Raw genomic sequence first — 15,313 nt, 5'->3', positions numbered from 1 at the left:
TCAGTGTAACGCTCTCTCCTATCCCAACCCAAATACAGGGACAAGTTTTTTTCTCTTTGATTCTAAAACTAAAGCCTTACTAAGCACAACACAGCAAGTTGACACAGAGCAATCACCATGGCAGAGAATCAAGCTCTCCTGACAGTGTCACATCACGTCCCTTTTCCCCACCCACTCCCAGTTGCTCCTCTACCTTGTGAGCTTTGGGAAACCAACATTCCTGCCAAAGAGGGGTCACGACTGCGTTCTGTAGAATGACACGTGATCTCATCTGGAGTTTCCCTGAACCAACACAACACCATTAGCAAGGTGGGGAGGGGAGATTTAAGGAGAGCAAGCCGAAACAGGGAATGGCATTAGGGCTGGCAAGAGGAAGCTCCGTACTAAAGTCGTCATTCTGAGTTGCAAGTCAAGTTAAGCAAGGAACAAGGCTTTTAAAGTTTAAATTTTCAGCCTTTTTTATATATTTAGAAACTCTTTAAAATGTTAAACCATAGAAGATGACACCCATGGCACAACTTTAGGTTGCCTAGGACTTTGCAGATATAGTCCTAGGCACTTCCACACTCCAAACAGGCACTAAAGCGCTCGACAGTCTTGCCTACGAGTCCCTGTGGCAGCAGGCACACTGCCTTACCTCCATTACATCTGTTGGCCTACAAGCCAGCTCCTGTTCTTTGGTGTCCTGCCAAACATATTGTCAAATACACGGTGTGCCAACACAAGTGGCAACACGAAACCCTGCGGAAATTCATGCTGGTTTAGGTTTTGCAGATCTGCTGCGCAACAGAAGAGGGCGAGGGTGGCGGTCATAAACCAGAGATCCAAACAAGCCACCAGCCTACAAAGCTGGCATGTTAGCAGCACCACTAACCAGCAACAGCCACTGAAACCATGAGTCCACATATTCACTGGGCCGGTGTTTGCAGGGCCAGATACCCCTCCCCGTCCCAACAGTACAGCACTGCCACGATGAGCCTCGGGTTCTTCCATCAAGCTCCATCCCCGGTTCAAGAAGTGAAGGTTCTTCCACAAACCTGCATTCTTACCCTTAGTTCTCCCCCAAAACATGCTCCCAGTTAGCTACAGTTAAGCACCCACGGTGAAATGGATTTTAATCAAATATAGTATCTTTGTCTTCTTCCTATTGCTTTGCCTTTGTGCATACATCTATTTGTCCATCTCTCAACTTCAAATCCCAGAGTACGAGTCAGCATTGCTGAGACTCAGGGAGCTAACATGAGCCATGATTATTTTGCCATAACCAAGCATAAGAAGAGAGATGGTTTGGGGAACAAACCATGAGTGCAGTTAGAGATCAGAAAAATACCACGTCTAAGTGGAACGTTAACATTTCCATCTGGAAAAGATGACAGGAAGAACCAGTAAAGTGCATTAAGCAAAATCCCTGCAATTCACAACTGGGATACTCGCAACCTTTTTGACTGATCGTTAATGTTTTAGAAAGGCTGAATTCTTTCCCTCCTCTTCTCCCTCACCCATATCTAGTGATACTGCTCAGTGGGATTCAACTGGTGAATCTCCCTGCTGAATCCAGCCCAATCATACCTCACCCATTTAGAGACGGGGGTGCACAAAGAGCTAGGCGCTTACTTGGTGCCTCCTCCAAGAACCTGGGGTGTTTCTGGCCTCTGGGGTGTGATCAGCCCAAGACCCAGCTCAGCCCTCCTCATTTCAACAGGCTCATTTCTGGCACCACTGCCTCAAAAAGGAACAGGAACACAGAGCCCAGCACCCTGCATCACAGCCTACAGAGAACCGCTCTCACTCTGAGCCTCTCATTCAGCAAGCCTTTATTCATCATACAAACCATAGGAAGAACAGGAGGAGGAAGCATTTCGTCACTTCTGTCCCCTTGACCACACACCTTGAGATCGTAACGCAAAGCATGCGTGTGACCTTACACCACTTCCTTCTCAACAGCAAGTGCCTTCTGGTTTCGTCAGTCAGTGCCTCCTTCCCTCCTGCTCACGTTTCCAGCCTCATGCCATCAGCTGCATAGCTCTTCCTGGAGAAGAGGGGGCTGAGGGGAGACCTTATCACTGCCCACACTGACCTGACAGGAGGGTGTAGAGAGGTAGACAATGATCTCTTCAGCCAGGTGACAGGAAAAGGAGGAATGGGCTCAAGCTGCATCAGGGCAGGGTCAGATCAGACAATAGGGAAAAATTCTTCCCCGAAAGGGTTGTTGGGCACTGGAGCTGCCCAGGGAGGGGGCTGAGTCACCAACCCCAGGTGTGTTTAACAGATGGGGAGATGAGGTGCTCAGGGATATGGGTTAGCACAGGACAGGAACTGTTGGACTCAATGATCTTAAAAGGTCTTTTCCAACCTTGTGATTCTGTGATTCTTTGCATTTCACCCCCGGCCCTCCACCTCGCCACCTCCTCATTTAAGACATTTATGAACAGACGACCTATCACTGCTCTCCGTATCATTTCTCTGTGTATTGAAACAAGCTCCTGATGGTAACGACCCAGGCTCTGCACCTACCCCAGAAAGAGAATTTAGCCAACCCCACCTGCCCAGCAGCGCTGAGAGCGAGCCCATGAATACCTCTTTTGCTGGGCTTCATGGTGCCCAAGCATTCCCCTGAACTTTTTTTCAGCCTTAAGTCTCAGCCCACACTAACTAAGCCCAAGGTGTCTGCAGGCTCCAGCCTGTAGGCAGAGCCTGCAGGCAGAGCCTGCAGGAGGGGAGGGATGGGTGATGGCAGGGGGAGTTGAACCTGGGGGACAACAACCAAAAGCTAGATGAGCAGGCGACCTCTGCAACCTTCCAAAGAGTACAGCCAGAAAGGCAGAAGCATTTGTAGCTCACTTCGTCCTTTCAGAAGTCCATGGTTATGACTTTAACAGTAAAGTTAGCAAGAATCCATCTTCAAGGGTATTAAAACCACCCTGCTCCACTGTGCCTCGAAACACAGGGAGGCTGAATGCCGGGCTCGCTAAGCGCTGCAGCAAAACATTCCGTGACTTCAGCAGCACCCAGTTCTGCCTCAGGGTGCTGAACGCAAGCGCACACAGGGGCTCAACCTCAGCTTGCATGAACATTTACATAATTTCGCTATATGTAAACAAATTAGCAGAGCCACAATGTTTGACTGTGCTTCTGTCTTCTGTGACCGATGAGTCAGAACTGCTTGTTTATAGTTATTAGTGATAGAAACCTGCAATCAATCAGCGATGGCTTCACCCTGCACAAGTGGGGAAAGAACAGCTACAAAAGCCACCGGGAGACAGCGATGGGCACCCCAGGACTGAACTGGGAGCATCGGTGCTTGTCTTAGCAATAGGAAAGGTTCTTCTTAACTAGGAACTTAAAAAGAGTATGGGGAAAAAAAGAGCAGCTCTGTTCTGAGAACAGGTTGAAGTTCTGGAGGCTCGAGTTGATCAAGGTATTTAGAAAAATAACCCAGATTTCGCTCTGTTAAGGAAAAATAAACCCAACAAAACCCATTTCAAAATGGAGGAAACAGACCTGTTTCTATTTGTCTGACAACAAAGCACACAACAAGCTCAGAGCCCGACCACACTGTGTGCCACAAAGACCCCATCGCAGCTGCGAAGACCCTCAATGGGGTAACTCCTGCGGCAGCAGCTCCAGAGCCTCTAAAACAAAATTCTCCCACTCCCACCCTGGGGCACCACTCACCACCCCATGAAATCTTCCCCAGATTGCAGCAGATGATGTTTTTCCCTCCTCACCACATGCTTTGAAGTTGATTTTCTGGTACATGCTTGTCCTCCCTTATCCTTCTTTCCAGTATTCCCTAAAGCTTTCCCTGTGGACGCTCACTTTATCCAAGCCTTCCAACCGAGACCTGTAACGAAGGAGCAATGGTGATTAGAGTGGGATGCTGCAGAAGGCAGCTGAGCATAGCACCAAGGGTCTACCCTCACGTTCCCAAGTAAATACAGCACCTCAGACCGCCATAATTCCCATCAAATTTAAACTCTGTCCGACATCCCTCTGGTGACTATCCAAAGGACTGAGCCTACCAGATGTAAGGCTGGCGACCAAGCAGAAAGTGTGAACTAGGGACCGGCACCCCAGCTCCCAGCACCAAGAGGCATACGCTACCTCAAGGGCAAAAGTCACTCCCACCTTCTGTTTTCCATCTTTTCTTTGACATTCAAATCAAGATACAAAACCAGTCCTGTGGTCTGATCATATGCAAAAGACCCTGTGTCTCCTCCAACATTGCTTCCCCCCACCCCTGAGGTTTGGATGCGATCAGCATTCCCACAGACGACGCCTCAGCTCAGGAAGAGACCTTGCAGATCCAGAGCCTAACTCAGGGAGTATGTCAGTGAAGCTCCCATGCTGCCTTTTGGCTTGGTTTTCTCTTTGGTTGGGTTTGTTGGGGGTTTTCCAAGGTTTTTTAAATCCCACCACCCTCAGCACTTTCAAAGCAATAAAAGCATTTCAATGCAAAACACGTACCAGGCGCATCCATGAGATGCTGCTGGAGCTGACAGCAGGTAAAAAAGGGAAGATTATAGATAGGGGAGAGAGGAATTGAAACCGTGTGCCTGGAAAAGCAGAGAGTCTGTCCACAAACAGGACAGTGAGATGCACCAGGTAACAACCACCGAGCCAAGAACCCAGAGCCATCTCTGTGTGGCTTTTACTCCTGAGGATGCTCAGAGTCACAACCAAGATCAAAAGCAGTAGGGCTGATCTCTCATAAAGCCCACAGAGGATTTTTTTTTTAGGGAACAGTTTCCTCGGCATGGTTAGTTCACCAGGTATCTTCTGTCCCACCTCTCCCTCTCACAAGGGCCACATTAAAACCCACCCTCTGCCCATGACAGCCCACACCTGGGAAGTGGCTAACAGCAATCATGGCCAACAGCTGCCAGTTACACACTTTTTCAATGCATATGCCGACTCAAAAACACCCCAGAAAAGAGAGTGGTTCCTTCTGCATAAAATAAAATACAGGACACAACAATTATCCTGGTATTTGTCCTCCACAAAAAAGAAAAGGGCTGTGATGGCAAGAAACAGCCAGTGGGTTCTTCACGTGCTTCCCATGATAGCAGTAGCTCTTGGGAAAGCAGGGTGGAAGAGATGGGAGGAGGCACTGCCATTAAGATGACAATCCTCTGGCTTTGCTAGGATGATTCACATAGCTGAAATTCTTTATTTCAAAATCGGGCACTAAAACTGGTGGGTTTTGCAGCTCGGGGTATCTTCTGGAAGGCAGGCAGGAGGGGAGAGCCAGCAGCACAGTTTCCTGCCTCCCTCTCGTTTATGTCAAAACAGGAGCAGAGAAATTCCTCACCTACTGCAAGCCCACAGAAACCCCACAGAAACCAGAGTCCTTGACCTGTGGCACTTAATGAACATTGTCAGCGAACTTCACCTTCTCCTCTGTGGTCTCCTCGGGTGCCGTCCTGCTGCCTGACCTGCTGTGCCCGCAAGAAGGCAGCCAGGGCAGGGCCAGGAAGGGTTGGGACCTATTTTTCACCCAGCAGCAACAGCACAATGTGCTGATTTCACCACATTCGTTATTGCTTCAACCTCAGCACCCTCTGAAGACCAAACCCCCGCAAGGCTTCGCACCGCCAAACTTCCCTGACTCAACAGGAATGCCATCCAAACCTTGATGCTGGCATGCCTCTATCCCCAGGAACGGGATCTCTGCTCACAGCCTCAGACAGGCCGCCCAGCTGGGGGAGGGAAGGGGAGGGTGTTTGTTTACACCCTCGGCAGCCCATGGGTGGGAAGGGAGCAGGGAGGGCCCCAGCGGGCAAAGCCAGGGCGAGCATCCGTACCTCCCGCTGTGGGAGCGGCTGGATCTGCACCGGGCGGATGGCTATTTACTGCTGACACAGACCTGCTGTAAATCACCACCTTTCTGGAGCAACGAGGAAGTTGCAGGGGTGACTGAGTCATCCTCCATCCTGACGCCATTCCAGGAGTGGAGCCACGTACGTGTGTGTGTGTCCCCCAGCTTTGGGCTGTGCCCGTGGCCCAAAAATAGCTTTTAAGCCAAATCCTGCAGTCATCATTCAAAGCTGAAATGCTTTATTTACACTCAGCAAGAATTCACTGATGTTCCTGACACTGCTAAGTAACCAGTGCTTAAATTATTTGCTTAACGAAGGAGTCTATTTAACTGAGAGTTACACCAAGCACACAATGTTTTCTGACCCACATAGAGGCTAGTAATTTGCATTTTATGGAACCACCTTGCATAGACAGCCCATCTTCATGGCCAGCACCACACTGTACAAAACTTAATAATTGAGAAGCAGTTGTCAGCACTGTGATTTGTGTTACAGGTAACTCACAAGCCTCATTAAACTGTAGGATTAAGTTTCTAACGACCTTCTAGAAGGCTGTTGAGATTCCCTTTTGAAGGCAGAGATCAGGGAACACCGAGCAACTGCAGGGGAAGGATGGGACAGCAGCCCGGAGCTTGTGGGAAGGGGCAGGCAGTGACCCCTGTCACAGAGATGTCATTCCGATCGCCTTTTGGTTGAAGACGTGACCTTGACCTCATGAACTATCTGTTCTATCCAGCCAGTCCCCAGACCCAGCTTCTCCCACAGATTTCTGCCCTAATGCCAATCAGATCCCACTACAGCATCTGAGACGCTACAGCTCTTTTTTTCCCCCCTCAAATCACTGCCTCCCAAACTATTTCTGCTGCAGCACCCAAGCGTTTGCCATGGATGACAAAAGGCTCAGAAGCTAGAGGGGAAGTGTAAATGCAAACAAAATATCACATCCCACAGCCTGGGAATTTCGTAGTCTTAGGGAAATTAGGATCCCCTGAATCCCACTGCAACTCAGTCAAGAGTCAAGCCCATAATTTCCCATTATGCTTGTAAAAATCCCCAAATAAATGTACAACTAAGTGGAGCTTCACAGGGCTGAGCGCTTGTTATCCTCTGAAATAATCTCACTGGTGACAAAACGTTGAAGATACAGAACACCAGTTGTAGGAAAATCCACCTCAGAGTCAGCTCCCGTTGTTGGGGAAGCACAACAAACAAACCCTATATTCCTGAGCTGACAATTAGCATGATGTGCCCATTAGCGTTGCATCACTCTTCCCCAGCCTGTCAGGCTGATGGAGCCTGTCTGTTTGTGTTGGGGATGACAGTCACTCCTCGCTGCTGACGTCTTTGCTCAGGGCTGTGCCGCGCTCTCCGGTACACAATCTGCTCCAGAACATGCAGACTGGCTGTTGCCATTTCAAAAGCTTTCCTGGCATATTTCTGCAGACTGAAATGGGCAGATTTTTTTGGGCAGCCAGGGGCTGATTACTCTCTAACACGAACACCCACGGGTGGAATTCGCACGACTCTTCCAAACAAAACATTGTCACTGCGATAGCAAAGGGAAACTTCCCCCAAACCCAATTTGTTTGGTGGTTAATTAGTATCCTCTGCTGCAATGTTCAAGACAAAAGAAAGAATCATAGAACCATAGAATCACAGACTGGTCTGCGTTGGAAGTGACCCCAAGGATCACAGAGCTCCAACCCCCTGACACAGGCAGGGCCACCAACCTCCAGGCCTGGATCTACACAAGGTTGCCCAGGGCCCCAGCCAACCTGGCCTTGAACACCCCCAGGGATGGGGCACCCACCCCCTCTCTGGGCAGCCACTTCCAGCCCCTCACCACTCTCTCTGGAGAGAGCTTCCCTCTAAGATCTCCTCTAACCCTTCCCTCCTTCAGCTTCACTCCATTCCCCTTGTCCTGCCAGTCTCTGCCCTTTGAACAAGCTGATTCCCCTCCTGTGTCTCTGCTCCCTTCAGGGATGGGAAGGCTGCAATGAGGTCCCCCCCACAGCCTTTTCTTCTCCAGGCTGGACAAGCCCAGCTCCCCCAGCCTCTCTTCGTAGGGGAGGTGCTCCAGCCCTCTGATCACCTTCATGGCCTCCTCTGGACCTCTCCCTCCTCCCACAAGCATCAAGACTTTTTAATCTCAACCATACACCTTATCCAACAAGACCAAAGTGGAACTGATATGGCTTCTCTTGTTTTGCTTCTTTAAACAGAGGAAAAGCAATAGAAATTATCTCAGAAGCTTGTCACTGGGAGGCTGGGATTTTCATTTCAGTAGCACTGGACAGGCACTTATAAACAATACGCATCCACGCTTCAAACCTAGGTAGTGATTAAAAAGCACACATCACAAGAAAAAACAACTGCATCCAAAAGGACTTGGAGGGGGAAAAAAAAAAAAATCATAGGAGATCCTGGTTGCCTTTTCTTTCACCCATGAATACAAGTCCCTCAAGTGCTCATAGGAGCTTCCCCTCTATGCATTTCTGTAGTGGGTGAAGGGGTAGGCAGCTGGATTTGCTCCCCTGCATTCTGCCTGGCTTATTCAGCAGCTTTGGTGCTGCTATTTCAGATTCCTGCAAAAATAAAGGCCAGGAAGAGAAAGCTGAGACTGCAGGGCATCCACCACCCCACAGCTACTGCACCTACATAACAAGCTTAACTGCCCTGGAAGCAAAGGAAGAGTACCCTGCCCTTTAGCATCACATGGCTGCCCAGCAGCCCAAACCACAGCTTTAAACATCCTAGTTCAGAGAACACCCTCCTACTGATGACAGCTGCCCAGCGATGGAACACTCTGCAAAGCCACCCACAACAAAAGACCAAGCTCCAGTGCACTCTGTCGGTACATTTATGGGATATTGGGCACATTTCCTTTAAGATGAGGCTGAGATGAGCAGGCCTACAGACAAAATTAAGCAGTAGGATCCAAACTGGGTATTGCCAGCAGAGAGAAACATCTTAGTCATCCCTCAAAGTTAAAGCCGAAACGGGTTTACAGCCTGTAAAAAAAGCCTTCTCTTTAAGAAGAGAGCATGTGTTTTGCTTTACCAGCTTAGTCTCTCCTCAAACTACTTCTATAGGAGATGGGCAAATAGTCCCCCCCGTGCTCAAAACTTTACCCAATAACAATTGAAAATTCCCTTTGTGATTAGAAAGGTGAATTTCGAGTTCCCCAGGGAACTCAGGAAACCTGCAGAAGTTCACAGAAAATGCTGCTGCCACCGTAAGAAACGGAAGGAGAGGAATTTGTTTTAGGAGGAAGATGAGGAGGAAGGAACAAAGCCCAATATCTCAAATTGCATAGGCCCCTCTGCCTGTCAGACAAACAATCACATTAAAGTTTTGCTTTTATTAATAAAAACTTGGGATGGGATGAGCCAAAAATCCTTTGGAGAGCAGTGTAAAAGGAAAGGGCCTACGCCTGACTGAATAAAGAGCCGCCTTTGTGCAGCTGAACTCCTCCGTTGGGCAACCTGGATAAACTTTTCCCTGTTTATTGTAAAAGCACAAGTTCACCAAGGTCCTTTTATGTGCCGATGTATGGAATGGTTCCAGCTACGTATCGTTTCAGGGAGTCAAAGGGGTGAGGCTATGGTATTTATAGATGCGTTCAGGGCCAGAATTTTGGTTAGCACCAACATAGTTACAGCCCCAACACCTAACACACCCTTTTGGGAAAACGCCCACCTGTAGATACAGATCCCAGAAAAAGTTTTCCCATTAAAGACATATTGCAGGCAAACTTGCTTTTTATCCTTTTCCCAACCATGATGGATAAAGCCTGTTGCTTCCAGCTACAGAAGGAAAACAAAGTGGGGCCACTTCCATGGTAGGAGGAAAGAGCCCGATGCAATCCTGATGCTTTCAGACTCCTGCGCCGGGTTCGTTTGGGGTTTTCCTTCCCTCGCAGTAGCACCCCGCTCTCAGAGACAGGACCTCAGTTCTACTATGCACACACCACACACTGAGAGATGAATCTCTGCAAACAACTCAAAACACAGACAGACAGCGCTCCACAGAAGAAGAATGGGCTTCGTTGATTCAGGTAACCAAGTAAAGGCTCAGAATGATTTAAAAAACTATTTCTCCAAATGCTTACGCCAGAGCCCTGTCAAAGGGCTGTTCAGAACAAACCAATATCCCAGTTAAATCACTCTGGAATTACCTTCCTTTGAAGCAAGTGACAGCAGACACACAGGCAAGGGATGCTGTCGGACTAACACACTGTTACAGAGCTCTTATCCATATGCATGCTCTGTTGTTGTGTATAGCATCATTATGTAAGTGCCTCTATTTTTAAAACAAACAGAAAACATTTGCCTGGTCACTCTCTACTATTATGCTACCCGTAAACCAGTAAGCTGGAATTCCACCCACTTTAATCATAAGTTTTACAGGCTTATGGGTGGGATAACAGTAAAAATGACAAGATGAAGATTTTCTGTCTGCTTTAAAGCCATGAAAGTGTTACCCATTTTTATCAGGAGGATTAAAGCACAGTTTTTTAACACCCACCTTCTGAAAGGGTGCAGGACAGCATGCTGAAAGCTAACCTGAAGTCAAATTCAAGGACCAAGTCCCTGTTCTTACTGCACGATGCTGCACTTATTGGCATCGGTATTTCTTCACCGCAAGTTCTTCAATACAATTTTCCAACCCTTCCACATCCCCTAAAACCTTGCTCCAGATACCTTGCAACTGTTTGCTTTGGCAAGAACCTCAACCAACACACTGGAGTCGCTCCTTGGCATCCAGCAACTTGTTTGTAGCCAGAGCCGTTGCAAATGGAGACTTACTGCAATCTGTGTGCAGGATGGAGAGCTGCAGGAACCCCATCACTTCCTGCAGTTGACCTTTTGGTTTTTCGCATGCAGTCACCTAAACACAACAGCCCTAACGGTATGTACCTACAGCAGGTGATGCTGAATGGGGCTGGTAGCATACCTTATTGCAAGCATACAGTCCTTACCTTCACAGACGTTCTAAGGCCTGTTAATATCCCCATAGAGAGTTGCTTCTCTGCATAAAAACGTAAAAAAAGGAAGATATTCTCCCAGGATTCAGGTAAAAGTCACAGGGCAGGCACTTCAAATGACAAGCCACCAAACAAATAAAATCCTTTTGGGAGTTCGCTGATGTGGAATGTTGGGAACACCATAAGGTTTTCCAAAACAGATGTTTTTCAGAGATGGCAACCCATCAGGAGCTGTTAAACACAACAGTCCTGGAAGTTGCCTCGCTGGAAAAATGTCAAGCTAGACAGAGCTCTAGGCTGAGCGAGAATATCTGCTCTTCCTCAGTCCACGATACCAAAGATGAGACGATACCACTGTGGTAAGAAACTGGAGCTAAGGCAGACTGGTACCAGTCAGAGAAACAGAATTACTGATTGTCCCTCACATCCCACACCAGCTCCTCTCTGAACATCCCACAATAAAACAGATTCCTGTGTGCCCAAAATGTGCTTGGGTGCCTTTAGTCACAAATACGTTACACAGAACAAAGATCAGACACCAGCATAGCAACACATTTATTTGCCTGTGCAAGCCCTGTGCAATTAGATCCTTGCTTATATAGAATTAACCACAGGCAGCAAGGAAATAAGTAAGGAAGGACCAAGAGCAGCATCCTCAAGGGTCCCTTACCTTTCCCTACATGTCAGGCAGGTGGGAAGGGCTCAGGCTCCACACCAACACCAAGGTCCCCGGAAAACTGACTGCCAGGACTCAGTTATTCCTCCTTTTCTCCGAACACTCGACACCACTGTATGCTGTAGTACCCGTGGGCATATTTCACGCTACAGTATTTCTAGAGCCAAGTCCACCTGCACTGGGAGAGAGCCCACGTGAGATCACCACGCTGCAGCTGCAGACGGGGGTCCGGGTGCTGCACAGTGCAAGCAGAGACAGAGAGGTCCCTGCCGTAACGTCGATAGAAACCTCCCTCTCCTCCGGCTACTTCTCCCGCATCCCAAGCTTCCACCTTCCCCTTGCTTATCTGCTCTCCTGGCAGAGCCTCACCTCCAATACACCAGCGATGCCTGCGGCGACCATCCCTTCACCGGCCTTCGGCACGCAGCACACACATCATCGCCTCTTCTCCGAGCAGATTCAGGGAGACAAGCCTTAAAAACCTCTCCCGCAGCAAAGCCACCTCCCCGACAGCAAGAAGAAACAGTCAACTACTAACAGCCCGGCTGAGGGGCTGCCAGCTCCGGCAAACGTGCCTGGAATGATATTCCTTTTTAACTTATTTTATTTTAAAAAGCTTCCATTTGAGAGTTGGTCATCCTCCTTGACCCAGCTCCTGCGCCGTGATCAGCACAGAGCCCACACACAGCACCCCAGGCATGACCGGGCTGTGCACAGAGACGTTTGCCCAGGCCTTTGCTTGTCAAATAAACAGAGCTGAAAGTAAGTTTGCCCATGCACGCAGGCAGCACCTAAGGCACCGCCAACGCTCCCAGAGTACAGACAATCAATAGTAAGTGCATTATAATCCCGAGAAGTTTACCAAAAAATTATGTACTGTGTCCACTGGCCACGTTCCTGTCCAATATTTGCAATGGGCCAACCGCAGCACATCTTCTCCGAGGTGAACAGCCACCCTACTCTGCGTTGCTTTGTAGATATCCATATACATATATATACATATCTCCTTTGTTTACCCAAACTTGAATGATCATTTCAACCTCTGTTAATCCGATTGCATAACAAAAGTACAGCAGCCTTAAATAACCAAGCCACTCTCTCCAGCGCTGGGATTAATTGAAACGACTCATTTCAGCACCCCCGCTTCTTTTAAATAACCAAATGCAAACTAGATGAGAGAGAAAGAAGGAAATAAAAGCGCCCGGCCACCACTTTCAGAACTGATCACCGTCCGGGACGTACCGCAGCGTGCAGGTGAGGCACAGTGACTTCACACCTGGAGCACGCACAAGGTAAAGCGAAATGGTTTTCAGTATTGTGCAAGTAAAGTGCATTCTGCTAGCTCTTATTCACAGCTCCAGCCATTAAGCAAACCACACGGCGTGGATTTTCAAAACAAGTAATTGCACGTATATAAACAAAGGCCATAATTTACACGACAGAGCCCATAAAGGCTTATCTGCCGCATTACGTCACACCTATAAATTACAACTCAAAGTGCTGGTGCCAAAGCGCTCCTGCCCTTCCACCCCAAAATGAATGTGATTAATACCAAACGCTGCTCATCCACGCCTCTTGGAAGTAAGCACATACGAAGAGCCTCCCAAGACAGGGTAGTATTTAAACTCTCTTCAGACAATAAGATTTATAATTATTGTCATATTACATCATCACAAAGTCTTAAACAAATCAGGCTACCTCATTATACAACACTTAAGATAATAGAAGGTTAAACAACATCATGAAGTATCGGTGAACTCTACTGGTAAGGGCGAATCCCTCCAGCCTCCGGACGCAAGAGACCTTCAGAAACACGTATTCTCACAGCTGCTGTCAGACAGCAAGTTGGAAAAGCACAACTAAAGCGCACAGGATTTCTTCAACCAGGCTCAGGACCACAATTTTTTCCACTGAAATCCAACCAACCCAGGCACGGGAAAAGCAGGCAAATGGGAAACTGCAAAGGATGAGGAACACATTTGAGCATCTCTGGGTTTTTAGTTCACCAGTCCCTGATTAGCTCAGGATAAATGAAGAGGCGGTATCGGGGGGTTAATATGAAACCACCTATAGATCACAGCTGGCTTTCTCCAGCACACAACAAAATTCCTCCTCTCTGGTGACAGCCATGGTGGCGGCCTCACGGCAGCAAGCGACTCTCTAACCAACACACATCTGAATACCTTTGTAAGGGAGAGCAAGCTAAGGATCTCTGCTCCAGGCACAAATATGTGCTCCTCCAAGTCCATAGCGCCCACAAATCTCTAACGATTACCCCAGCACCCCATGATCTGCTGGCTCCGGGGGGGAAAAACCTACACAGCAGGCCCTGCACCAGGAAAGAAAAAGGCTCCACCAAGTCTGTCCATGCCAGCTGGGTCTGTGCCGTCTCCATCACGCTCAGCCCTCACCAAATTCACCATTTCTGCTCGTTATTAGGAATCTGACATCACAGCAGCGCAAGCACAGCCTGACATCTACAGTTAACTCGGCGGCGGTGTAAGGGCCGCCTGGCACACAGGCGTTCGGGGTTGCAATACGCTTGCTGCCGAAGCCTTGGAAGAGAAGACACACAGGCACACAATATCAAACCCGCTACAGGGAGCTGCGAGGAGACTCGTTTCTTCTCCGAGAGGCCAGCAGAGCTGTGGGAGCGGAGGGAAATGCTGCAAGAGGCGTCCGTCCCCCCCGCCGCGGCCGCCGCCTCCACGCCGTGCCCCCCCCCCCCCCCCCAGCAAACAGATGCCGTTCGAGCTCCGGACTGCCAGCCCGGATGGCGAAGCCTTGCCCGCCCTGCAGCCATTTCGGCTCCAAGCCGTGACCCACCCCCCGCCATTCCCCCCTCCCCGCCTTCAGACCCCCACCAGCCCCGGGGCCTGGCAGCACTTGGCAAACTGCAGAGGAAAGCGCCCGCTCTCCCCGTACAAAGCCCGGCGGGGTTATGAATAAAACATCGCCCAGCGCAGGCGGAGAAGGAGGGGGGGGGGAGGGGGGGGGCGCGGAGGTGGGTGTCGGGATACGGAGAAATACGGGAATAAAAAAGCTCCGCGAAGGCCGGGGAACACGGCAGCGGCCACGGCCCCGTGGAGGGGGAAGGAGGAGGGGGCGGCCTCGACCCCGACGTCCGGCGCTCCCGCCGCCGGCCCAGGCCCGGGCCTCCGCGAGGGAAGCGGCGCCCCCCGGGCGCCCCCCGCCCTCCTCCCCCGGCACCCGGGGGACGCTCACCTCAGAGCCTCGGAGCGGCTCCCCCGCCGCAGAGAGCCGCCGGCAGGCGCCGGGCGCGGCTCGGGCCGAAGAGGACGTGAAGGCGCGGGGGGAAAAGGCGGCTCCAACTAACTGTGCGAACGCGGCGGCGGCGACAGCAGCAACGGCGGCAGCCGGGCGCGGAGCGGCCTCTGTGGGGAGCCGGGGCGGGCCGAGGCGGGAAGGGGCGGCGCGGAGCGGGGGGCGCACCCGGTCGTTAAGGCGGGGAGACGCCGCGGAGGAGGAGCCCCCGCGCACCGCCCGCCCTTCCCGCCGCCGGCCCGCCCAGGGGGCTGCGGGGGCCGGCTCCTCCCGCTCTGCTCCCGGACTAGGGAGCGAGCGGCGCCCGACGGCCGCCCCGGGCGGGGGTCTGGGGCCCGGGCGGAGGCAGCGTCTTCTGCCCGCCGCGAGCTCCGCTCCGGGCCTTCGTGCTGGGCTGCGAGGAGCCGTGGCGGCGGTTCCTCCCTCCCTTCTTCCTCAGGCGGCGGCGGGTGCTGGGGGCCCCTTGCTGGCCGCCGCCTCACGCCAGCCCGCCTGCGCTCCCCGGCCGGAGGGGCTGAGCGACCCGGTGTCACCCTGGGCCGCGGG

At 50.7% G+C, this 15,313-nt stretch overlaps 1 protein-coding gene across 1 annotated transcript in view; it reads right to left on the bottom strand.

Annotated features, from left to right (window-relative positions):
• The window catches only part of LOC311193540 (uncharacterized protein C1orf21), a 119,873-nt gene extending 105,007 nt beyond the window's left edge, over nt 1–14,866 (bottom strand). The window contains exon 1 of the mRNA XM_084266391.1: nt 14,708–14,866. The gene's annotated coding sequence lies outside the window, so the exon portion shown is untranslated. The remainder of the gene's footprint in view (nt 1–14,707) is intronic.
• Between the last annotated feature and the right edge of the window lie 447 nt (nt 14,867–15,313).

The sequence above is a fragment of the Gallinula chloropus genome (genome assembly GCF_964237585.1).
Source record: "Gallinula chloropus genome assembly, chromosome: 6".
Classification (NCBI taxonomy): domain Eukaryota; kingdom Metazoa; phylum Chordata; class Aves; order Gruiformes; family Rallidae; genus Gallinula; species Gallinula chloropus.
Note: the sequence above shows the minus strand (reverse complement) of the source record. Positions and strands in the feature narration are given on the sequence as shown.